This window comes from Solenopsis invicta, chromosome 2 (assembly GCF_016802725.1).
Source record: "Solenopsis invicta isolate M01_SB chromosome 2, UNIL_Sinv_3.0, whole genome shotgun sequence".
Taxonomy (NCBI): domain Eukaryota; kingdom Metazoa; phylum Arthropoda; class Insecta; order Hymenoptera; family Formicidae; genus Solenopsis; species Solenopsis invicta.
This window is the reverse complement of record NC_052665.1, coordinates 16,266,907-16,294,740: the sequence shown is the minus strand read 5'-3', so window position 1 is coordinate 16,294,740 and position 27,834 is coordinate 16,266,907. Positions and strand designations below refer to the sequence as shown.

At 41.7% G+C, this 27,834-nt stretch overlaps 1 protein-coding gene and 1 long non-coding RNA gene across 5 annotated transcripts in view; both read left to right on the top strand.

The window, feature by feature from the left end:
• Positions 1-27,834, top strand: part of LOC105197501 (cadherin-87A) — a 216,313-nt gene that overhangs the window by 122,434 nt on the left and 66,045 nt on the right. The window lies entirely within an intron of this gene.
• LOC120356905 lies at positions 12,287-16,520 on the top strand. Its single transcript, XR_005574130.1, has 2 exons — positions 12,287-15,762; positions 15,843-16,520. It is a non-coding gene; the product is annotated as an uncharacterized LOC120356905 (long non-coding RNA).

Below are 27,834 nucleotides of genomic sequence, written 5' to 3'. Positions count from 1 at the left end.
TTAAATCTGCAAATACGGATATGGTTATTTTCGCTGCATAAAATATTATAACCCATTTATAAGCACATTTAACATTGTTTTATTTCCTGCAGCTGATTTAAATTTGTCATTAATTAACAGAAAAATATAAATCTGAGAAGCCTGCAGTTTTTAAATTTCTACAATTTTTATCTGGTACTATGGAACCAAAACGTCCTAAGTGCGTCCAAAATTATACACTAATATGTTGTAATATGTAAAATGATTAAATCTGTATCCAATTGTTACAATAATATTTTGCTTTAAAAAAAAATCGTGTTATTAGCTTGAATTGCTGTTGCAAAGATTAGTACACTGCTCAAGTGTGGAAAATCATATCACTTCGAAGTCAGACGCGGTCCCCACTGAGATTTGGAATAAAGCCTCACCCCTCCGCCCGATTTGTCATCGTTACTCACAATCAGTTATTTCGCAAGGCTTCGGAGACACCCTATCCGACGAAACCACCGACCGTTCATTTCGAATTCTATCGACGAAAGAATAACTGTAAAGTATTCCCTCGCGGGAGGGATAGATCGGATGCCACGATAGCGTATGCGAGGATATGCATGTGCAAGCGAGGACGCGGGGGGATGGAGGGGAGGGGGAGAGGGTGAGAGGAGCGAAGATTAGAGGGAGATGCTCACCCTTCGTGTACGTCCGACACGGAAGATTTGGCGGACGGTGTTAGGAAAATCCTCTTTGCGATAAGAGCATTTTCGTAGCTTTCCCGTACAAGAGCGACGGCCGTCGCGCCGCGTCGAGAGGAAACAATCGAACCTAAATCGCTCGTTCTTTCATCGACCGTCTCGCCCGCCCGCTGTGCCATACCGACGACGACGACGACGACGACGACGACGACGTCGCCGTTTTTATTCTCGCAGCCATGTGGAAAACTAGCCGTTTCCCCGACACCGTTTTGTATTTTTATTTTATAATTCGAATTCGTTTAACCCTCCGGCTGCGCGGTATCGGATAATATCTTCCTGAATGTATGTTTCGCACGACCGCATTATGCATAATTACGCCCTATGTGCTTTTCGGAGCGCAGCCTGTTATATGATAAATCGCAATTTACTGTAGCAGATAGAACCATTATCCTCTCGTGTTCTCGTGTGCATACGAACCCGGTTGAGGTAAAAGTAAAACGCGCGGCAAGAGAGTTAAATGGCAGACGGAATTCCGGGGCGTCGCCGTCGCTAGCGTTCGCCTGTCCGTGTAACATCCTTATTAAGGATGCCTGCGGCTTCCGCGGTGTCCGATCGGGTGACTCTCGGCGTTCGAGTAGCGGTCCTTAATTGCCGGCAGCGAACTTTCGGGGTTTCGTTCCTCTCCCCCCGTTCCTCCCGCCCCAGCTACCCTTCCCTCTCCTCCTTTTCCCTCCCCCGAAGGGCTCTGCGTGACGAAAGTGCTGAGAGCATCGAATTTCCGGTATAACTCGGTTCTCGGGGATCGAACGCCACTTCATCTTCGTCGATGTGGATGAGCCGGGGAACGGGAAGGGGGATGGTGTTGACGGCGTTGAAAAATATCGAAAAACTGCCGGACCCGCTGCTGGGAAAACTACGTTGAAAAAGTGTCGAGCGCGTCGACCATCTGACGCCAAAAATCTTGTAACAACGGTCGAGCGAGGACGCGCGACGTCGAGAACTTCCGTTGGAGCGGCTTGCGACGGACTTGCTGCCGTCGTCACGCCAAAATTCCGGATAAGTATGAATCGTGCGTCAAGAAAATTGAAAGCGATCTTCATACGTTTTCAACTTGCAATTATGCACTGATAAAAAAGTTTCTCGATTTATTTTATACTTAATTCCCTACGGGGCCGTGTCTGAGTTTTGGTATTACTGTTTATGGTGCCAGTTTCGGGGCATAATTTTTTAGATTATGTTGCATTCATTATTACAAAATACGAAAGAGTCCCGGGGAAAAAAGTTTTTATATAATAATATGTGAGTACTTATATATAAGTAATTATATATAATTATATGTGAGTACATATATATTTATATACATATATGTTTATATAATCATATAGGATTATATAGAATCATATACAAGCATATATAAAGTATCTGTAATCATATATGAATATATATATCATGTATGTTATATGTATCCATATATGAGTGCATATGATTATATATAATTATATATGATGTCATGTATAATTATATATGATCATACATAAATGGCCAAATTCCATATATAATTATATATATTTTTACATAATTATATATGGTTGCATATAAACTTTTTTTTCTGGGGTATTATAAAACTGCTATACCATCTGATAGAAGGCACTTTTCAGTACGTGTTTATATTGTTAAACTTTTATTTTTAGCTTTTGTTTAAGCAATATTATTCAGAAACAAAATGGGGTGTCAATATTGGCGATATTTCCTACAAATTATGGGAGAAATATCACAAGCTAGAGGAGCGTCGCTCAAATTAATGATTTAATCTTTATTAGTTTGTAAAGCTGGTCTCTCGCGCGCGCCGTCCGCGATTTCCGACCGCTGTGCGTTCCCTTTATCGCCGGCGGGTGATCCGCGAACACGAGCGACGGTACTCTCCCCCGCATCGGTTGAGCGTGTCGTCGCCGCCCCGTCGACGCGAAACTCAGGCAATCAGCGGCACTTCTCCGTTCCGCGGACGAGGGGAGCGGTTCAATGCATAATCTCTCGCTCCACTTCGCGAGAATGGGATCCCGGGCGACGCGCGTCTCCGGAAGGAGGATCGTCGAGAAGCGGACGATCTGGAAATTCGGTTACGGGCCTCGTTACCTTCGTCTCTCGCACCCCCCTCCCCTCTCTTCCCCCTCGGGCCGTTGACGCCCGCCCCCGGGGGTTCGAAAGCGCAGGGTTGAGTTTCTCAATTCGTTTTCACGAGCCGTTTGTGCCAGACATTCGCGATACCTACGATCGTGCTTATCCCTCCCGTCGTCCACGTTCCGCTCCTTCCGGTCGTGTCGCGGTGGTTCGCAGACTTTCAATCTGTGAAAACACAGGGCCGTTTAAATTTAACGGGGTTACCGCTATTTTTCCTCCTTCGGTGTCAAGTGTAAATAAATTGAATCTGAATATCTGAATAATTTAGATATCACACAATAGGACTTTTTTTTAGAGGTTTTGTCTTTGTAAGAAACGATACTACTCTGGGTTCTTGAAGATACAGTTTCAGAGAGAGTATCGAGAACTTTCTATTCTCTTGTTTTTTGTATCTTATTCTATTCGCTTCCTACACGAGGGTGCAGGGGTATTTAAGTTATTCAAATACGCCGCTTTCCCACCATTGCCCGATATATGTAAAAGTTTGTCTATTCGTAGAAAAGCGCACGTAACATTTATAAAATTGAATTTAGCATAACATTCCGTTTGAAGCTATGAAGATGTCATATTTCTGCACGCTCGTATTTAATTCTCGACCATCGCTTGTTGGAAGTTAACGTGACCGTCATGGCGGAGTTACTCTGACCCCAACGATGAATGTTAATCTTATGTTAATGAGTTGGCAAACCGCTGCGACTTTATCTTTTATCATTTATCTGCGTAATGAGTATGCAAAATTGCGACCTCACATACGAATTTATGGTGAAATCATAACAGCAAAAGGATTTAAAAAAAAAAAAAAAAAAAACAGGTTGCGCGCTGTACTTGGGATGGTGTTTCGATAGCTGGGAGTGAACTTTTACGACGCAAACAGATGATAATTAACGACACGCCAGTCTTCCTCCCGTCGTTTCAACCTTTCTCGCTTCGAAAGAATTAATCGTTACTTCTAGCGGAACGGAAGCGATGTTTGTCGATATTCTCGCGACCGGGGTAGGTCCGAGTTAAATTTGCCGCATTACCTCCCATTGCCGCGCGTTACGCGGCACGTTCAAACGACTCGACATTTAAACGTACTTACGCGTTTGGAGAGCATTTATTATACCGGATGAGTTATTCGTACCGGAGCAATCCGGGAGAAGCGGCTGTTAATAAAACTTTCATTTACAAGAGTTAATTACCCAGACGGCACGAGCGGGAAACTAATTGCGATAGTTGAAGCACTCTTCGCGAGGGCCGCCTCGCGTTTAATAAATGTAACTGCGCTGTTACGCAACCGTAGGTTTTCTTTCGCTTATAAATATTTATGTTTTCTCGATTTGCATTTCCCTGATGTACTTCCAACATGTTTTCTTTCGACGTCATTTCGTATACGTGGGAAGCTGAATTTCAGAGATTGCCAGTCCTTTCGCGAAAATTATTTCATCTCGCAATCAGAGAGAATTTTATTATCTCGCTGAAAATGTACGTCCCATCTTCCACTTTTCCCCTCCCCCCTCTCCCCCGTAGAAAAGTGGAGGACGCGTGCACGGTCGAATGCCACGATAATGGACACCATTACATGTTCGCTGTTATGATATTCGATGCTGCCGGGGATATCTTATAACATGAGGCCGTCGGAATAACAGTTATCAGATTTCAAGAAAATTTTTAAAACCACGGATTGTGCTCGTTAATAAATTTTTTTCTTTCATAAATATAACAAATGGTTGGAAGATCAGATAATTCAAATGTCAATCAAGAAAGTATATCGGGAGGCATACGTTGCATTATCTACAACGGATGTCGATTTTTTTTTATATGTAGAGATTACTACACTGTCAAATTCCCGTATAAAAAATTTTCTGGGATCTGATTGAAATCTATTTCGATTTCCCCCTCCCCCAAAAAATGATGGATTCTGATCGGGAACTCTGTGAAAAATCGAATTAGAAGTGTAATGTTTCAAAAGTACGGTTCTAACCAGAGAAAATCTATATAGATTCTAAGTAGGAAATCCAATCAATTTGAGTTATTTTTTATCATTTTTATAGGTTGCCATGGCTCTCACTTAATTATGTCGTCAATTTAAACTAAAACAATGAGGTTAATCAAGTTAGCTACAAAAATGTTAAATTGGACTCTTTATTTTATTACTTATTAGGTGTTTACGTCAATGCAAACTACTTATTTTGAAACCAAGTAATTTAATCACAGAAATAAGTTGATTAAACGAGATTGCTCTTTTTAACTACATATTTGCTGTTAAAACAATAAATTTCGGCACACATAGAAGTTAAAAATAACAAAATGTTATTTAATACAAAGAATGTAATTCTTTAATATCTAACAGTGCAGTAGTATTAGTTTTTAAATTAAACGATCGATTTGGTTTTTTTTTTTTTTTTTTAGTAAAATAGTTAAGGTCGAATATTACGGAATTCTAATTATTCCTCAACGGATATCGAATACAGATATCATCTTTGAAGCTTCGACGGCTCTCGGCTATATCAAATTTGGTTTCCGAGCCATTATTTAACGCGGTCTCGATAACGGATAATTATTCTCCACGGGCGAGAGACAAATACCGCGGGCGGATAATCGATGGTCGCGCGATACAAATCAGATCGTCGAGAGTGGTCCTTATTATCGTTCGGGCGAGATTGAATCGCCGTTAGCGCCCGCCTCGTCGTATTCGTCGGTGCTTCATCAATCACGAAAACGCCGCCGTTGCCGCCGCGCGCGCGCGGAACTTTTCTCGTTGGCGGCCACAGATTTCGTCGCCGTTTGTCGCCGTTCGCTCGGAAATTAGGACGGAATTCGAAGAACGCGAACGCGGAGCCGTTCTTACCGCGGCAATTTATCACGGGCGCACGCTCGAAACTCAAATACGCTCCCGGTACGGCGATTGTCGCGGGGGACTCCCCCCTGATACAATAGGCGGTGGAACGTGGTGCCCGTTCGCGAGGCGGGCGAGCAAACTTTGCGGCCGCCCGGGTCAATTGTCTCGTTTCCTCGCCGGCCGCCCGTCGATATTGCGGAACTTGATTGCGCGAGTTTCGATCTCGCCAACAAATATCATCCGGGATGCCAGCCACGCGACGCGTAATCACATGTCGTGTCGTCGTGAAAAAAAAAAAGAAAGAAAAATGAGAGGTCCCACTGCACCTCATCGGGACGATTGATGATTGATCGCGCTATTTTCTTCGCGTTTATTTATTGTATTACGCTTGGAAGGCGCGATGGTAAAAAATATGTCAAGGTTTTCCTCGTAAATCGCTTCCCGATTAATGCGTAGACGACATAATTGCCGCAGCTATGCCGGTAAATACGAGGCCATTAGGCGCACCTGCGTGCGTTTACGTAAGTGCACTCCATCAACGGCGGAATGCACGCGCTATTTTCCGACGACCGTACAAAACTCCGTCCGGTCCTCGAAATCCCAGCCATGCGTCGACCTAATGGCCCTTGTTACGGCACGAGTGCCGTACGAGGCAACGAAGATGGATCGGAAATTGGTCGAGCGTTGATGAATCATCACATTCGCGATGAATTGGAAACTAACGAGATTTATTCGTTAACCTTTTGACGCGTTTAGAAAATCAAAGTCAGCTTTCGCGATTGCATATGTAATTTCTTCGTCGATGTGAGAGAAGTTTAGGGAGTGTTAGGACGCAACATGAACGAATAATTTAACATACAAGAAACTTTATCTGTATTTAATCATTTGAGATAATATAATTCATGAATTCTTCAAAATAGAAACCCGATATTATTTCAAGATTTTTATATGAAATAAGTGTATCCTGCATAGCTTGTCTAAGCATTTTTCTAATTTTTTGCCGAATCCAAAATTAAAAACTAATAGCTAGATTCAAGAAGAGAGATTCATAGAAAACATTTCTAAATATTCATTTAAAATATGAAACGATATTTCATTTCAAATATTTACATAGGTGCAGACAATTTTTAGAAAAAACGTCATTTAGGTATTGGGTACATATATCCATTGTTCAATATGGTCTAATTATATTATATTTTTTTTTTTACGAAAAGTGTCAGAAGAATAGATACAGTAATTTACAATTACCTTATTTAACATTCTTGACTATCTCCATTAACATTTAAAACAGAAACGAAGAATTAACGACGTAACGATTAGAGTGCGACTTTTAAGTTGACATTTGACGAGATCGCGAGAACACGATGACGATAACAAGTGCAAGGAGTCGTTCAATTTTTCCTACGACGTTTACCACCGCTGTATTTACTGGTCCAACGAAATTTGAGCAGGAAGGCGCTATACGTTATCGCACGAAGTGCGGTAAATGCGCATGCAGGAACAATCTACTCCGGACTCGGTGATAAGCATGCAAATACAAATCCACCGGATCCGCCTATCGAGGTGGTAGAAGGCATCCTAAGCACACAGTTGATTGTTTGTTATATCGCGAGAGCGTGTACCGAGTGTTCCATCGCTGTCCAACAGCCATCAGCGCGTAAAATTTTCAGAACGTAGTTCGTGATGGTTTTGGATTCTGTCTTCTCCACGATGAAGCATTTTGCGCCGAATATTTTTTGACGGGCCGTGCTAGGTCTTTTGTAAATCGAGATTTCTCTCTCTTTACTGGGAAACATATTTTTCGCTTATCATCTGTCTGTTTCGAAATATTAAACGCAAAGAGATCACGATGTATAAAGCCACGTCGCTTCTGATTGAGAGAAATTTAATTGATTATAAATATTCCGCGGAAATTCTGCGCTTTCGTCAGAATTTACCTAACTCACTTCGCAATTTTATACAAAAGTGAATTCAGTTTAAATGCATAGTAATGCGACCTAAGATGCTCGTATGTGCTGTCGCATGGGAAATGAAAATTTCTTCAGACTTTTATCTTTCGATTCAACGTCGCAATTATCATTTCGCTTCTTGTTGCCGAATAATGAATTTGTACTTCATATTTTCGCGGTATGAATTAATGTAAAATTTGCTAAATTTAATTAGCTACTAACTATCCATCATGTTTCTGTCGTACGAATTTAGCAGTGGACGATCTTTCGTTGCAGTCGCTGCATAAAAACACTCGAAACAGTCTGTACTTTTTATTTATCCATTAACGTGTGTACGGTTTTGTATGATATTTAGATCTGGAAAGTTATTTTTTTACAGCCAGATATCTTTGATATATTTCGGATATAATGAAAAATATTGATATTTCGAATTATACCGAATACCTTTGAACATTTTTTTCCCGGAACCGCCGCTGTCGCTGCTACGCACTCGCATTAAAACAAGACACAATACCACCTTTCCTCGCGCGTGTACAAATGAATAACACGTTAAAATAACACGTAGATACATTCATCGATTTTTTTCTTATAAACATGTCTAGCGCAAATATGAGTGATATTAATTACTGAAGTTGAACAACATTCCGATTTAACGGTAATCTTACTTCCATTTTTTCTTCGATCACCTCATCCAATTTAATTTCTCTAATTACTGCGACGCGTAATGCGCAGTCCTGGCCTACAGTGTTCTGATGGAAATTCGACTATTTACCTGTACCGACCACTGGCCATATCGATCGATCGTGCACTCCCTGTCCTAAAGTCCATTTACACTGTAAACTGCATTTGACGTGGTGTGCACTAATTTCGGAGCTCTCCGGCAGCTCCGCCGTTACACCCTGTAAGATGACCACGTTCTGAAGGGTCGTTTACGGTCGGGGTTGTACGGTTATGATCCTTCTCACTAGTCAGCTTAGGAAACGATGTTAGTTCAAGCGCATTAGTTCTAGCAATATTGTCACGCATGAGCGGATCAAGTTTAGACTTCGCCCCCCCCCCTCGATATTAATTGCCACCCTATGTAAAAATAACGCTCCTAATATCATTTTCTGCCGGGATGCAAAGAAAATTAACTAGGAATAGAGAACTCAGCACTGAACGAGGATGATTCGCCGACGAGAATAGTTGTCAGGTTTTTCTTATCTGGAACGCACGGAGTGCAAAAGACGGGGGAAAATGTTACGCGAGTGTGAAAGAAAGGAAATGTGGAGGGCCATCTGCGTGGACAGCGCGCGCTTACGGTAAAGTCGGACGGTATAACGGAGTAGAAAAGGGTTCGGGCTAGGATATCTCCCGTACTCCACCAGTGAGGCAGCCCGAGAATCTGTCGCTAACGACAATGCAATTCCGCGGGACGATCCGGCCGAGGGCTGGTATTTCCCAGCCGTCTCGCCCCAGCCTCTCGCGATTCTTTCAATACTAACGTGCAGAGATTCGCCGCCATCTGCCGTAGAGGGAGGATCCTCCGCTGGCGCCAGTCAAACTTTCGCCCGCGTCTCGTCGTCGCGGCCCGACCGCTTTGAGCTTGAGAGTGAGCTCTCCTCTCCCGCCGCCGCCGCCGATTCTTGCCGGCTTTTAAGCAAAAACTTTCGGTGCACCGCCTGCGCTAAGTTATTACGCCTCGCAATTGCGCCGTTTCGATTCCCGTCGAACAATGCACTCGTTAGAACAATGGTCGTTCGGAATATTCTGCTACCTCGATATTTATATCGCCCTCGGCAGAGCTATTCTTTCCTCCCGCGATTACCGTCTCTCGTTCCCCGTTTACCGTTGCAAAAATAAGGTGAAAGAACGTGGAATAAGTTTAATCTTAAATATCAGATGACGTTATATGCTTTCACATTTCATTGGCAAATAATCTATCGACGATGAAAAATATTTCTTTCCATTTACTTTTATTCCTTTCAACGTATCTCTCTGCGCTCGCGAAATAATAAATAATCGCGCGCAAACATTAGCGAGAGAGAGAGAAAAGTTTAATAAATAACATTTTTTTATGATTCCGTTCAATGAATATGCACGAACATAAAAAGCTTCAGATTCACAATACCTATCTCGTTAAAAGTTTATGCTTCTACTGCTCCCCTCCCCGCCTCCCCCTCCCCCTCTCTCACGAATTTCTCGTTTCTGCTTAAAATCTGAAAAATTCAGTAGTAGCATGTGCACTCGCATCGTGGAACGAACGAGCTAACGTAAATATACGAGTACCATGCTTTTACGGGCCATATATAGCTTTACGGTCCTTCACGGAAGCGCATCAAAGGCCAGAAATGACAGGAGAATTCGAATAACGAAAGCCGATTCTCCTTGAAAGCAACGATGTTTATACGTGACTCGCGGGGAAACGGTAATCGATTTCGGTCGCGGGGCATACGTGCGTGTCGCGAGGGAGATATCCGGTTCGCATGTGGAGAGCGAGCGAGAGGGTAACGTTCCTTTCAGCGTTTCCTCCTCCTCCTCCCCCCCCCCTCCTCCCCTGTCTCTCCCTGTTGCATTCGTAATTGGAGATCCTCGTGCAAGAATCCGACAATTCCACCGAATATCATTGCGGCGCAGCTGCTATCATCGGGCGCCTAACCGCGCGGCGGTTGTGTGCAAGTGCATTCTCGTACGTATAATGTGCGCGAGCGACGAGACGGTGACTTACGAGCTCCGCTCATCTCTCAACTCTGTCAACTGTCATCCCGCATACGCCCGCCAATTTTTACGCGCTTCGGCTGTTATCTCGCATAAAACGTCCGCGCTTTCTTCCATTACGTAACGCTATTCGGACAGTCGAGCGTTCGAATAATGGAATTTCTACTCCCGTTCATTCCATCAAGATCTTCAATTCAGCGCGAGCGAGCGCACAACGCTCTCGCGCGCTCATCTCTCGGGGGCGGGTGGCGTGTTATTTTTCACTCGAGAGGGAGGAGCGAGGGAGGGAGCGCGTAAACCCGACGCGACGTTGCGTCGATCTATCTCGGAGCCCGAAGATAGAGCCTAACGACGAGCGGCGCGGTCCTTTATCTTGCCCCACGTAACGACCCATGATTATTTACCCTCCACACCTTCTTCTCTCGCGCGCGCGCGCCCGCCCCCTGTTACAGCGCGGATGGAAATTCAAAAGACTGCGAGCGCCAGCATCCTGCGCGTTCAATGGACTGCAAGAGTGGTGCACTCGATCTTCCCTACGTGCGGTATGATGGGCTGAAATTGCACCGGCAACGAGTAACTTTGCGCCATGGTGAAGAAAAGTATTCGCGATCGTTTAATACGCGAGACAGCGATCTTCCGTCTGAACTTTGGCCTCGCGCTTTTATTACTCGCGATCAAGCGAATCAATGTTTTTTTTTTTTTTTGCATTATTACCCTGGAACAATCGTTCTTGCGTGTGTGTGTGGGTGTGTGCGATCGGAAAAGCAGGCGCTATGAATTTATTACCCGCTATCAAACACCGTTGAACAGTTACACGATGCGATAGCGCGGCGAACCCCAGTAGTTTTCTGAGAAATGGTCCTGCCAAGGGTCACGCAGAGAGAGAGAAAGAGAGAGAGAGAGAGGGGCTCCCCCCGTGGAAGGAAAAATCCTGTCGCCGCGAATGCTCGGGCGGATTCGGAATGACGAATGCGAATATTCGCACGGTCGCGCACGGAACAAAGCGGTCGGAGAAAACGTCGGGGAATTATTTGTGCGGCGAGCACTCGCGCAGAAATCAATGACGAAGAGCGAGAGATTTATGGGGAGGAGCAGGAGGGGTGGGCGCGATGAAGTAGAACTAAGGACGAGAGGAGGAACGACCGAGCGCGCGGCAGCAACAACGGAGATAGCGCGCGGCGAACGCTTATCGCCGCGTCGGCGATAACGCCCGATGAAGTATCGCGGTTTAATAATCTGAAGGAAGCGATCGCGCTGAATCGACGTCGCGGGCGAGACCGCGGTCCCGAGGAGGAAAAAAATGATATACGACGAACGGCTATATTCGGCAGAAACGCTGATTGCACGTCTGACTCGGAGAAGCGAGTCGACGCGCGTTATTAGAACGCAATTAGAATTGTTGCTGCCGTCGCTGGACCGAACGCTGTGAGCAGATATTAGGGACGAGTTGCTAAATGCGTGCCACTTGAGCTGTTTTTTATTTTTACTTCGCGTTTGGTATTGTTTCGAATGCAAATCAAAGTTCGAAGTTGTAGTTCAATGTTTCAGTCATCCGTTACATGTTAAATCTTTCAGTAACAACAAATTAATTTGTTATAAGTTTTTCTGTAATGTGCTGTCAGAGGTGTGATTTAAAAAACTGGTCGCCTAAAGCGTACCTATGATCTCTTAATGGGACCCGGTAACTAATATTTATTTTAATAATTTATCGAAAAAATCAAATATTTAATAATTAATAAATAGCAATAATGAAAAGGCAAAAACACCGAAATAAAACCTACTTGAATTTATTTTTGTAACTAACATATTCTTATTCATAGCGATTAATAGTTTTACTATTATCACATATCAATTTTATATTAATGTTATTTCTTTACATCAAAATTTGTAGAGGTACAAATTAGAAAACTTGATAGAGTTTATAAAAATTTCGATTTAATTTTTACAATAATCGTAAATATGTATATGTATGTAAAATATTTGACAAGCCTTCTCTCTTTTATGAAAATGTAACAATTTAAAATAAAATTGCATAATTACGTTATAAATTATTATCAGAGCTGTAAAAAGTTAATGAAAAAATTTACATCAAGGGTATTCGATTTTAGAAAATTCTGATGCATAAAACAAAAGAAAACTTGTTAAACTTTTTTCTGTACTACTTATTTTTTATTTATTTTCTATTTTCCTAAATGTTGTTTATATGAAGTAAAAATGTAAAATATTGAATAAATGCGCTTTAGAAGACGCATTCAGCAACTTTTCTCTACTTCATAAATATTTTTCTAATCTTTCTTTCACTCGTCGGAACTAATTGTTTCTGATTGTAATGGGTATAAATTCAGCGGAAGATATTAACAACGCCACGTAACCGTAATTTGCGGTATTTTGAATTAAATCTTTTGTAAAATATCTACGTTGCCGCACTTGTGTTTCAAATGGAAGATACATTGTAATGTAAACGTCCCAGTTTCCCGCTTCGTCGTCTATCGACCCCTGGAAATGCAGTTTCTCCCGCACTCCCGTGGAGTGCTAACTTTAATTAAGTGCTGATAAGCGAAAACGCCGTGAATTTATTTCAGATCCAAAGAGAAATATTAGAATTCCGTTACGCTCGGAGCTTTACATATCTTGGCGCTATTTAAGCGCTGTCGAGCTCATAATCAACTGTAAACAATAACAGATTTATTGCCGATAAAGGTAATATCTACTAATTTTCGCACGTTCACGTTAACCGATATCATCAGGAATTCCACTGCGGTATCGCCACGTGATAATTTTCTACATTAATGTATCCTATTCACGATATTGTCGTAAATGAAATTTATCTTCATTACTGGCGAACAATATATTATTTCGTATTACATCTGTCCCTGAATGCGGAGACTTTCATAAATTTTTTGGGTGTGTATCATATGTACATAAAACCATTTGAATGTTAATAAGTATTTTCTTAAGAGTAAATGTTGCGTAATAATTGCACAAACATGCCAGTTGGAAAGATGAGATACAGAGAGAGAGAGAGAGAGAGAGAGAGAGAGAGAGAGAGAGAGAAAGAGAGTCAAAAAATGTATTATATTCAACATACAGAGTAATGGTTTTTACCGAACTACGTGCTTGCGACGTTTTTCCGATGGTGGGTTCAATTATCTATTGGTCTGCTTCATTAATTTCCAGGGGACCATTAAAGTAATTATTGCGACCCAATAATATTCACCCGACACTCATTCATTCCATACAGTTAATTAGTGCAGTAATTACATTACATACGCACGTGTATTAAAGTTAAAACAACGCTATCACCTAAACGAAGATCTATATTTATTCGTGACGATGGTGGCGTGAAATTATCAGAATGAAGAATAATTAATTACCTACATTAATTATCTCTTTCCGCTTGCGAAATTATTTTTTTTTCATAATCCAGAGGGCAGAATAAAATTACATTTGCAAAAATATATTTATAGCGATTAAACTTTACATATCCGATAATCCATTTGCCGCAAAATTATATTGCGCACATCTCATCATTTAATTAAAAAAATAAAAGTTACAAATTTATTTTCTGTATATAAATAGTAATTTGATAAAAAATTGCTTGTCGTTATTAACGCCGACACGTTACTTTTACACAATTTTATCTTTCCTATTTTTCGCGTCACTACAGATATTATGGTCCCTTTTTGCTCTCATGACTCTTCTGAAAACGTATATTTCGCGCGTTACATAATTTATATACGCATTTTTCTCGTTGCAAAGGCAAATATCGTTCTTCCCTAAGACATCCTCAGCAGCACGTGCAATTATCCAAGTTTTCGGATCGCTTGATTTAACTATTTTTATTGAGAGATGCGCAAACGGGGGAAAAAAATATATATATAGTACGCCAAGAGACTGAATTTTTCATGAGTCGTCCCTACGTACGAGGATTACAAATTGGAAAAAATTGTGTCCATAGTTGTGGACGTTGTAGAGGCAAAAAGATTAAACTAGCAAGGTAGCGAGGGGAATAATTAACCAGTCGTCCGTCGGTCGGACGGAAGCGGACATTTTTCATCTGACCGCGGCGAATTGCATTACTCGATGCCGCATTAATTAGTCGCGCCGCGACGGTGACGTGATTGCGCATGTCGAATCCGCGCGCATCGGCCGATAGACAGATAGAAAATCGTATCTGGGCCGCGGGAACGCGGACGTGGACGCGAGCCCCTTGTAAAATGTAAATTCTCCGCGATTAACTCGATTAATCCCCCGCAGCACCGATCGCGTCTCGATAGCGTTGTTTTCGCGCAGTCGAGATGCATCGGCGCGATGGCATCGGGGGCACGGCACGGGGATAGTAGATCCACGGATTTCGCTTGTTTCTCTAAGCCCATTAAAGCAGGGGTTCGCAAAACCCGTCCGTCAGACTGTTTATATTCCAAACCACCGGGTAACCGTTGACTTTCAAAGAAAAACACGCGCGAAACTGGAGCGCAACGAATGTTTGAGAATCTTAAATTGAAAAAAAGGAGCCTGATAATCTAACGAGATCCTCTTTGGAGAATAAAAGACGAGAGAGGACGAAATTTCTGGCAGCTGCGCTTAACGATATGTTCACACTCATTTTAACGTTTTTTTTTTTTTTTTGGAGTTTTCGATAAAATATTCCCTTCGTACCGTTTTTCCTTCGCTCAAAGTATCCTCAATCCTCACTCGCGAATAGCCCCCGTCGTCGTTGAAATCCAATGCGGCTCGGCTTACTCGCTGCCTCACGAGGCTCTACCTTCGAATGGGTTGAAGAGGCAGCCAAAGAGAGGATTGAGGGAAGAGAGAGAGAGGGAGGGGGTTTCGCGAATCCTCTCTGAACAATTGAACGATTATCGGGAGATTTGCTGCCGTTCAGCCGCGATTCCGAAAGATGATGGCCTCGTGTCTACTCCATCTTGTGAATTATTCAACGGTTCTGGAACGAAATTTTATCTATCCTCGCCCTTCTCCCATCTCCAGCTTATGTAATTTCCTTCTGTTCGCGAACGACGACACGTTGTTATCGAATGCGATTTCATGTTTATGCGAAACGAAACGTCGGGAACGAATTATCGGCGCAAGCTGGTGAGAAAAGAGATAAGGGTGCATTTTGCCTTTGGTACATAAATGAAGTAGCGTCGTTCCTGGCTATCATTTTTATAATGTCATTTATTATTTTGACAACGAATCGATCTGAGAGCGTGTAATTACCGGTGAGACCGTTGTGATCCGTGCAGTTGATGCAGTTGAAAGAGCGCTCGAAATGTTTATCCGAAATTCGACGCGATGCCATGCCGCGTGTCGCCGGCGTTCATAGTTTCAAATGTCGAATCGGTCATTCGGGAACTATTTACATTGGGCGATACGGATCTTTTGTTCCCGCGTTTGATCGCCCTCGAAAAAGCGTGACGCGCTTAGATATTCGATACCAAACATTGCAGTTGAAATAAATTTCAACCTTTGCTGAAAAATAAAAAAAAAATTCACGCTTGGTGAATTTTTTTTTTATTTTTCAGAAAGGTTGAAATTTATTCAACCTTTGCGGTTAAAAAAAGGATATTAATACGTAAGGATGTTTTGTGGTGGGTCTTGTACAATCACGCTGCACGTAGAAATTTGAAAGCACCAAAATACTTTCGAGCAAAAGCGAATAAAATGGGATGCTTAGTGGCCACTTTGCGTTCGAAATTTTTGTTGGTTTTTCGGTAAATTTCGGTTACTGGCCGGCCCCGATCGTTTTACACGTACAAAACGAAAATCCGCTGGAGGCGTTATAAAGTGAAGGGGTTTACGAGATCGCATAAACGATCGACGCGATGCGACGCGGCATCGGATCCGCGAGAACTTCCCGTCATCTCTTTCGCCGGTTATTACCCGATAAACTCCGATAAATTTTACGATCGATTCCCGAACGTCAGCCCGAGTTCAACGTCGGTAACCGAACGAGAGAGAGACAGATATTTTACTTTCTCTCTCGTGAATCTTCAACTCGCGGGTCTTTCTAATCGAATTTTATGCAAAGGATCGGTCCTTCTTTCGCGGATGTAACAATGAAAAAATTTCATCTTAAAATAACACTTGAATGAAAATGTCTCGGATAATTACAAGACTCTATATTGAAAAAAGTTTTTTATGTTCAAATAAATATATTTATTTTCTTGATTTGAATTAATATTAGCTAATAAGTTATTAAAATAAGTTATTTTTAAACTTGAGAAATATTTTTTTTAATTCAGAAAGTAATGTTAAAATAAATATATCTACTTGAACGTAACAAATGTTTTTTTTCATAATAATTGGAACATAAAAATTGTAGTAATATTCATCCCCATATCTTTCCATCCAAGAAAACAAGTTTCAGCACGGCTAAAGGCGATGAAGATATCAGATCTAGACCGTGTTTTATTATTTTCAATTTTTTTCATATTTTACAATTTTCAAAATTGTTATAAATATATATTCTGTGTTATTTTGCTTACAGCTTTGAAAAATGAAATTTTTATGTTACGCAACGATATTAATCATACTATCAATTTGTCATTCTTGGGTACCATTAAGCACACCAGAAAAAGTGTCTTTTTAGATAGAATAATAAAGTATACACACTATTTACATAGTGTATGTATAAACTTCTAAACTTCGTTACTTTAAGTTTTTAAAGCTACGTAAGTTCTTTCTTACGGCACTTTCTTACGGCACTTACTTGGCACTCGGAATAATATTACCCATTATTTATGTTTTAACATTGTTTCCACTGCGCGAGGAGAAAAGTGTCTTCGTTGAAAGCTACGAAATCTCAGTTCTCAAATAAAAATAAGGGACCGACCGGAAGCCGTATCGTCTATTGCGCGAGCGGGAACGGAGTAAACAGACGAGCACTCTTGTTGTCGTGAGAGAACGACTTTCGCGTAGAATATGCAAGAGCGAGGCGCCCGCTGCATCGTTTCCGCAGTTTTTACCTTCCCGCAGGGATGACTGATCCACACAGTCACTTGGACTTAGTGAGCCCACAGATCCTCAATATATTGCGCGCACACACACATTTACACGTCGTACACTTTCGTCTTTGCAAGTGATAGTGATACACGTTTGAGGAGACAAGATAGGAGAAAACTGCTGAATGCGTACCGGTCTTCTAAAGCATACCTATTTGATATTTTGCATTTTTCACTTCATACAAACAATATTTAATGACAAAAATTGAAAGTAAATAAGTAATGTGGACAAAAGTTTAACAAGTTTTATTTTGTTTTGTGCTCTCTAAATTCTGTGGAGTGGAATCCCACTCTAAAAGTGTGAAAATCCTGTCAGTCTTGATAAAGAGTGGCAGGATTTTCACACTTTTAGAGTGGAATTCCACTCTTTTAGATGAAATTCCACTCCAAAAATTTTAGAGAGTACATGCTCTCAGCATTTTAGAAAATCAGGTACATGATGTAAATTTTTCATTACCTTTTATAGCTTAGACTAACGTAATTATGCAATTTTATTTGAAATTATTATATTATTTATAAAAAAAGACTTGTAGAATATTTTACATTCATCTTATATAGAAATTTATAATAAGTGTAAGAATTAAATTGATACTTTTATAAGCTCTATCAAGTTTCCTAATTCGTGCCACTACCAATTTTACTGTAAAGAAATGATACTAATGTAACATTGATAAATGATATTAGTAAAATAAGTAATTGTTATGAATAAAAATTTGTCAATTACAAAAATAAATTCAATTCTGTTTTTGTTTTTTACATTTTCATTTATTATTTATTAATTATTGAATATTTGATCACTTTTTCAATAAATTATTAATAAAATAAAAATATTAGTCAATTGTTTATTATATTTTTAATTACTTTAATTCATAAATTCTATTTTCGAAGATAATATGACAATATTATTTTAAGATAATATAACAAATCATAGGTACGCTTTAGTAATTACTGTAATTACTGAAAGGTTTACCATGAAATACTAGACGACTGAAACATCAACTTACAATTTCGAACTTTGATTTGCATACAAACCAAATGCACAATGTAATAAACAATAGCTTAAGTGAAACGCATTTGGTAATTCTCCCTTATAACTTAATTTAAGAATAATAAGAAAAACAATTGGATTTTCTACACGTATTTATTGTAAACGCGACATGATAAGGTTCAATGTTTATTTTTTATTTATATCTATTAATTAAAAAAGAAATTCTTATCTTCACGTTGACTTATAATTTTATTTCAAAGTTTGACGGGAAAACTTTTGAGTTGCGAGTAATATTCGCGTCTCTCTTGACAATAACGTTACAGCTGCTGCGGATGCTGGATGCACTTGGTAACAGAATTTATTAAGCCGCGTGAGGATACGCGATACCACGTTTCGCGACATTCCGAGATGTTTACGACGAATCCGTTTTAAAACTAATGTAATTTTGTACGTGCCGGCGCTTAACAATAACTTCCAATTTCGCATGAGCGTTGTTTATTGATTTTCGAAAGCTCCAGATACCGACACATGACCTCTCGGTGCACAACGTATCGCATGAATTTAAATGTCGCCGTATTCCGCGAGCGGTCCAGCGCAAGGAGTATCCTTTAAACGACAGCGAGCGAATTGCACTTTAGCGTAACTGTGTGTTATGCGCGTACCAGGAGACGATACGACACCGGAGAGGCGCATCTCGTATCGCGCGTGCACGGCGCGAGTTCGTTGGCATTACGATGCTATACGGTTGCTATACCTTCGCGTACAGCGAACGATATCGAGCTTCTTTGTTAAAACGCTCCCTGGACGCGGGTCGTAACGGCTTCCGGTTACGAAATTGCAATGAATTCCCGTGAATTATCGGCCAATAGGGTCTATCATACCGAGTCGTGTGTAGCGCCGCGCTGCAATTGCGGTATTCTCGGATCTTCGGATGTGAAACGCTGTTTCAACAGCGCGGTAGCATCTCGCGTCGTCTGCGGCACGAGAGGGGCACGCAGCCTCCTCGCTTCGTTAAGTTTTATCGTAACTCGAGGCGAGCTCGCAAACGCGCTTCCGCCGCAGCTTCCGGCTAGACGGCTTCAGCGAAATAGTTTGCGTAGAGTAAACTGTTGTGCCGCCGTCGCCGCGCCGCGTGCGTGTTTCTCATTTAGAAATTAATCCGACGGCGGCGGGGGATATTAGCGAATAGTTTTGGCGAACTTTATCGGCGAAATTTTCGGTCGCTACGCAGACGATTATTGTTCGGCGGGAATCTCATTGGGTGCCATTCTTTCCGCATTCTTCCTACGAGTACGTCGGATATCCTTTTTTTTTCTTCAACTTAATGTTGCAGCGGATATCTTGACAATTAAAGTTTGCCGGTCCCAATGAAAGCTGGACGAGAAATAAATAGAAAATAAATACTAATCGATTAGTTGTTAATCAGCGTTCAATTGAAAGACACGATGAGAATTCTTAATTAAAGTATTATATTGGTACATGCATTTTAATATTTTGTTTTTTAATAATCAAGTGTATATATGAAAATTTACTGTAGCCTTTTAATTTGCGCATTTCAATTAAATTTGTCATAGGACGTAAAAGCTGCGTACTTTTATGGACAAGAATGTACAAAAACAATTTAATTTCGCGTGCTTCGTGGAAATTGAATTATTTTTATGCATGACATTCTTGTACAAAAGTACGGACTTTATCGCGCAGACCATTTGTTGGAAACTCCGTTGTAGTAATTCCCGAATTTAGTAATAGTTCGCAATACGAACGCTCGCCCGTAAACCGTTGGCCGGAGCGTCAAAATTATTAGTTTAATGTATCCCAGGAAGTAGATCGTGTTTATAATAACAGGCCAATTGCGCGCACCGCACGGACTTTTAATTAAACAGATGCCATTCATTTCGGGAAGTATGAGGTTCGGTTACAGCCCGCGTAAATAAACTGTTAGCTCGTGCAAGACCGTTTATTGCGGGCGCTTCTATGTTTTGGATATTAATTTGATGCATCACGGTAGTTGATTTCAAAATGCGTATTTTGAAGCGGGATGAGCAGCGGCTGCAATTAATCGTATCATCGAATATTTAATAATCTAATTAATGTACGAATGAATATTCAAAATGAGACATCAATAAAAATGCACGCAACGCTGAATAAATTCGAAAATATTCCTTATATATCTCATAACTGTAATCCGCGTCACGCGGTGATACAAGCTCATCGATAATGCCCGACAGTTTTCCCGCGAGAATCAAGCGGTGAGCTACGACAGTTTCGCGTGATCTGGCGCTCCGTCTCGTTCCCGTGTCTTCGATCGTTTCGAGAAACAACCACAATTGGTTCCATAGATTATTTAAACACGATCAATTGCTAATTGCTCGTGGCTATCGGATCATCATCGTTAACGTCATCATCATCGTCGTCGTCCATGGTGAGAGAGAGGGAGAGAGAGAGAGAGAGAGAGCGCATCTCCTTTTAATTTCCCGGCTGAGAGGTTTCGGAATAGCGCGCTTTAATTTCACCGAGTGAATCTGAATGCCGCTTTGTCCTGTTGCGAGAGGACCGCAACGACGACGACGAAAAGAAGAGCCGGAAGAGAAGGAAATGCCGACAGGGGGCCAGGCAGGATGGTAAAAGTTTTGCGCTTCGGTGCTAAAGGTTCGGTGGAGTAGCGCGTTCGGGCGAAAGCACTTTTCGGGATTCTGGAGACTTTTACGGAGAACGATGGAGCACCGTGACGGCGACGACGACGGCGACGATGACGACGACGACGACGACGACGACGACGACGACGACGACGACGACGACGACGACGACGACGACGACGACGACGATGGAGCGGAAGAGCGTGAGAGGGTGTTAAAATGGGAACGACAATGGGACGACGCGAGAGTTCGCGAAACGTAGTTGGCGAAGCCACATCGGTTTTCGTTGGCGAACGGACGGCGACTGGTTTAATTGTTTCTCCGTTCGGCATCCATTTAGCCGAGACGAGGGGGAGGGTACGTCCCCCGCGAGTGGAAACGTCGTTGCAGCGCGCGCGATGCAACAGCGGCGGTCGTTGAACGGCGCTCAATGCGGCGGACGTTGGACATTCAAGATTAATTCTCCTTCGTTGGTATTTTGAGAAATGTCAATGCCCCTGCATAAACTTTATCCTTAGGTAGCGAAATATCTCGGAACTCGGTTGTTGAATATTTTACATCGAAGAGCCGTGGTAAGTTGTCCATCCGTTAAATATTCATTCGACTCCACGTTTGTCTTAGAGCAGGAAGTGGATATCACCGGAAATACGCATTTCTGTAACGCGCTGTTAAAATATTTTTCTAATAATTCCACTGCTACTTCACGCACGCACGCACGTAGCTGACGCCATTTGATCGTGAAGGCTCGTTTTTTCTCCCGCGACGCCGACAAGCTGTTCGATCGGTCCGAAAATAGAGCGGGGGGGGGGGGAAGTCTCTGTTTCCTCTGTTTGCGGAGGGACGAAAGCACTTCTCCGAAGGCAATTAAAACTCCTCGCTGGTCGGAGACGCGATCGGGTCTCGGAACGACGCCACGGTGGCGGCGGAAAAAGCCGCGGCGTGTGTAAGCGAAGGGCGTCGACTCGCTGGTCTCGTCCTATACGCCGGATCTCGTCCCTCTTTTCTTTTCAGCGTCCGACCGCGAACCGCGTGCGGGCGGACTCTTGAATTATCGCCGACTTACGACGCCCCCTTGTTCCCCCGCGTTATCCGCGTCGCGCTGTTAATTCCGCGGCCGTTGCGAGATCCTTTTTGCCACTTATCCCGGTGTACCGCGACGCGGCGACTTTTTACGACGAAACGGCGCGGATTTAATGCGAGTTGCCGCGGTGACGTGTGCGCAGCGAAACAAGGACGCAACGAGGGTTGTTCGAGCGGACGGGGATTGCATTTTTATTCAGTGGGCCGAATTACGTTACAGCGCTGTCGCTATTAGCCCGGGATTGACTTAAAACGTAATTACATGTGTGCGAGATGTATAAATGTGAATTTACATAGAAAATGCTCGAAAATTGTTAATTAATTTTCAAGATTGTTTCAACAATACGAAAATGCCAGAAAGTTTCGAACATCAATGTGAAAAGATTTCCTCTTTATGTTACCTATGACGAATTCTTGTTCTTCATTCAATTTCCAATTCGCTTTATTTAAATGATATTTTAATTTAATGCTCAAGAGAGAAACGGTTTTGCTAAAGTATCTAAAAATTTAACCGGATAAGATCTGAAAATAATTTTGTTGGACTCTCAAACTGAATTGCTGGAATGTCAAAGTTTCTTGCTGCATTGCTCGTCATGCTTGAACAACCGTCACAATTATTAAATTATTTTTGTGGTCCAATACAAATATTTTCAGATCTGCATCCAGCAAAATATTTAGATACTTTAACAAAATCGTTCTTGTCGTGTAAGATATTACATTAATATGTAATTTGAATTATTCACACAAATACAAAATATGTAATAATTAAAAAAAAAGATTACCTTGTAATAGCTTTTGATTGCGAAACTAAAGCGTCAGTAGTAAAAGATTCGTGTGGCCAGACGCTGGCTAAATTATGTTATACTAATATGTGGTTTGGATTGTTCACACAAATACAAAATATTTAATAATTATAAAAAGATTATATTGTAATAGCTTTTGATGTGAAGCTAAAGCGTCAGTAGTAAAAGATGCATGCGGTCAGACACTAAATTATGAGTTCAGTAACGAAACACAGTCATACACTGTATTATACAGTGTTACCACAGTGTTAATTTGTAATTGGAACACTGCTTCTGTCGAAGCTAGATATATTTGACCTCCCATGGATAAATATCGATCATTTGACATCATTTTTAAAATCTCGCAAAAACCAAGATTCGCTAGGAAAAACGGCGTTCGTTCCAGTGATACGAAATGTAAAAATCTAGTATCTATGAACGACACAAGACTAGCTACACAGCGTTTTAGTTGTGTACGGTTGTGTCGTAGCTAGGAAAGCACCCTATATTACATTAATATGTAATTTGGATTGTTCACATAAATAGAAAAGATTTAACAACTGGGAAAAGGATAATACGGTAATAGCTTTTGACTATGAAACTAAAGCGTCAGTAGTAAAAGATGCATGCGGTCGGACGCTGGCTAAGTTTACCGGTGGCAATGTTTTCATTATTTACTTTGTGATATTAAACGGTAAGCACATCGTTATAATATTATTCACAATTTAATTTTCTTATTTTTCTGTATAAATTAGCGCACAAATTTGTTAGTGAAAATTGAAATGATAGATATGTAGGAGATTTATAATTTCCGTTCGTCCTATTAATTAAACTTTTATGCTCTGCTTATATAAGCCGCCAATAAGCGACGAGACCGCACTAAAACCACAGCTCTATATTAATACCACACATAAATTTAATAATAAATGCTGATCGGCATTTAATCGGTAAGCCAAATATATTTGACGCTCTGGGGTATTAGCACGAATTTTGCTCTGCGTCATTTCCGAATGCCTGCGTACGCGTTATTGACGTAATACGTGAGGCAGCGTGTAAAACGTTCGCAAATTAATCACCGCTTTCGTAAACTTTCCTTTTTGAAATGCGGTCAAACAGAATTTTGGAATATCAAGATAGGAATCCACTTTTCACGACGTTCCAAAAAACCGAGGCTGCGAGGAACTTCAACAATGTTCTCCAGCTACCTAACTTTGAGAAACCTCGGTTGATCGATTTAGCTACGAAAATATTTTATTAACGTTTCTGCATTCTATATTCTTATCGACAAGCCAATGCTCCAAGTTAAACTTTAAATCTCATTTCTCAGCTTCCAAATTCTATTATCGAGGCGTCTAATATTAGACGCTGGAAAATTGTTGTTTCACGAACTACAAGTATTTTAACGCAACCGGAAGAGAACAATCAAGAATTTGAATTTCTGTTATTAAAGAGTCACGAGCGATTTTCGGCGAAGATCTCGGGGAATCTCTGGTATTTTCACGGGGCGTTCATCTTTCAAAACGACCTGCGAATAGCCATCCACGGTCGGATATCGCCCGCATGGCCGTTAGTCTTTCGAAACGTCGAAGTTGCGGCTTCCTCCGGATAATGCCGGCATTAGCAACTTTCGGCCGGCCTCCGCGGCGGAAAATTGCGAAAGTAATAAAGCGGTCGGGGGTATAAAAGCGGCGGGAAAGAGTCCGGGGGCCTCTTTCCCTCCTCCTCCTTCTATGAATCGGGTTGTCGGTATTTCGGGACGGCACGAGGGAGGCACGAAAGGAACACGCGATCGCACGGGAGACGGCAGAGCTGTCTGCCGCGCGCGACCCAGGTATCCTGTCTGTCTCGTGTCACTTTACCGCCGCACGGCGGACTCGCGTTTCCTGAAAAATGCACAAACTTGCCAACGCGCATTTTCGCGCCCGCCCGCGATCGCGCGACGTCCGTCACGCGCCGCCGCCCGCCACTTTCTCCTTGTCGGGAGGGGTGCGCGAACAACGGCGCGACATCTTGTATCTGTCTCGACCTTTTCATCTTTTCTGCATATCTTTTCTCCAATTCCCATCATTGGTTCTCAAACCGCGGCTACGCGGTTGAGAAATTTCCAACCGGAAACGTAGAAGTAACGAGAACAAATTATCGATGAACTGTAAATTCTATTTTCTAAATCTGTGAATCACTGCACAATCACTGATTATCAGTGAATAATTTTGATGATCGGTCCTAAGTATGCTACTGGTAATCAATGATTATTTGAATTGAAAAATTAATTGATTTATTGTGTATTTATTAGTATTTATGAGTGTATTTAATTTATTATTACACTGATCAATAAAAACTTTTCATTGGTTTTTAGATCAAGATAATCACTGATTTAGTATTCAGTCCCAAGTATGCAGCTGGTAATCAGTGATTATCTGAACTGAGAAATCAATTAATTTATCAATTATTATGTATCTATTAATATTTACGAGTGTATTTATTAATACACTGATCAATAAGAACTTTTCAATGATTATCAGTAACTTTTCATTGATTTTTATTAGTCCCAAGTATGCAGCTGATAATCAATGATCATCTGAACTGAGAAAACAATGAATTTATTAATTATTACGTATTTATTAATATTTATAAGTGTTTTTATTCATACACTGATCAATAAGAACTTTTCAATGATTATCAGTAACTTTTCATTGATTTTTATTAGTCCCAAGTGTAGAGCTGGTAATCCACTGATTCAGATTTAGAGAGTATGTTGAGAGCTCGTTAAATCGTTATTTATTTCATACTATTTAATATTATTGCTACCATTATGAAAATCTTAGAACATGATATTCTAGTTCTATCATTTAGTAAGCATTCTAAACTTGTTTTCTAACTGCGCACATAAATCTGGTCTGGTCTATACATCCTTTTGCGGGGAGCGAAACTGCGCTTCCGACGGATTAAATTTGAGATGCGCGCGGCTAGTGCTTTAGATGCAAATTATCTTAATTCGCCGTCAGCGCCTCGGCACCAATTTCGCGGCGACGTACCGTAAATTCGTAAATATTTGCATCGCATCCTGATTGGAAAACTCCAAAACAGATTCTGGCTGTCCCTTCCCCCCGCCCCTCAACATATTCGAAACAGTTGGACCGTTCGCGAGATTGGTCGTACGTCGTATTCGTGAATTATTTACCGGAAAAGGCTATGACGCTGACGTTAATTTATGGCGCCGGTTTTTTCGCGTCACAGAGTACATTGGCCGCGACGGAATAATTGCGAAATGCGAAGAAATAAAAAAGTGTATACCCGATATTATGGCGTGCATTAATTTCGGGGAAGAATGTAGTCCGGCGCTCGGTCCGCCGCGCTAAAACGCGAAAAACCGTCACGTTATACGAAATTAGGTAAACGATGGCAGATAATCAATAATTTTTAAATGATCACTCTTTCATAATTTTAATTATAATTCCACCGTCCCGTTAATATAGATCGCACGGCTTGTTGTTAGTAGAGGAACAATTCTGATGTATCTTTTCGCTCGGGGGGGAAATCGATTTCAAATCAATTAAAGGCCACGCGATAAAGAACGTATTTCAATGGTCTCGGTACGTCCCGAATATTATGGTTATTCTTGAAAAAAATTGGTTCGCTGTTATCTTTCAATTACTTGGCTCGCATAAGTCGGCGGATTAACGTGGTTTTATTCGAACGAGGATATTAGCTCAATTTTCCATTCGCTTCGCGCGTTCGTAAGTCCACTGCGCGGCTTCGGCCTTCATTTATCAGTCATCGGAATGAACTCGTCTTGCGTAGCAGAATACGCAAAAAAAAAGGTTCACCCGCTCAAGTTTCTCGCTGATTAAAGGGTTTGCTCGCCGCAAATCTGAACCAAAGTATCGAATTCAGCATTACGAGTATATGTAAGTTCGAGCGTGCGACGTATCGACAAATAAAGTTCCACTCGAAAATGTCCGACAAGCCGAGCGCACGGCTGTTTAAAGTGAGGTAAAATATTCCGTCACAAACATGCTTTTTCCTCCATTAAAAAAAAATTGGAAAGATTGACGTTGTTAATTAAGAAGAGAGCTCTTCGAAATCAAGGGAATAATTCAGCTTTACTTCCGTTCGCGTTCGAGCAAATTCTATTTTATTTCGCGAGTTTACGTTAGCTCGTATGCCCCCGCAGTTTCTAAATTTCTATTTCGAGCGATAACAGAGCCAGACCTTTTTCCCTCCATCCATCGCCCGGGGCGAATTAAAATATTCTACATTGCGCTTCGCATCGCAACTAAACTAGATTATCTAGAGCGAAATAAAATATTCCGATGTGTATAAATCGCTACACAAGGGGAAAGGCTGAAGCATGGTTATGCATGTCCATCGACGGCGTGCTACCGTTTAAGATAGCGCGCCGGCATATCCCCGCCTCTAGATATCGTGCTGTCTGAACAGGGGGAGGAAAAAAAACGGTCTTTGGGAATAATCCTCTGGCAACAATCCGCGGAAGAAAAATCTTCTGAAAAATAAACTCACGAACAAAAAGAACGATGGGTATTGTTTTCTTTCGGGTGCTACGGGTGCACGTGTGTTACGTACGTGTGTTTGCCTCGCGCGTTCGCGCCATTTCTCCACCCCGCCGCGCCCCACGGGCCGTGCGCGGGGGTGTACGACCCCGATTTTCAGTTCTTTGCGGCATCAAAGTTTTTTCGCGAGAATTTATCTGCTGGCACCGGAACGAGCGCACCACCCGGGCGAGCGTTTTCTCGGGGGGCTAATTTCGCCGCAGTTTGTATTCGCCATTACGAGGCCCGCGGCAACCTCCCGGTGTTACTTCTGCGCGGAACGCGAGAGCGAAAGCGGGACGATGCCATTAATAATGCGCCGCCGTGTGAAGTAGCGAACAATAAATGCGAGTGTAGTAAATTTTGCCGAATGAAAGTTTGAGGTGTATTACGAGTTGAAAGATGGTGCCGATATCGCCCTCGCATTTTACGTCTCTCCTTCTTTCCGGGTGTACTGTAGACCGAGGCGAAACGGATCATT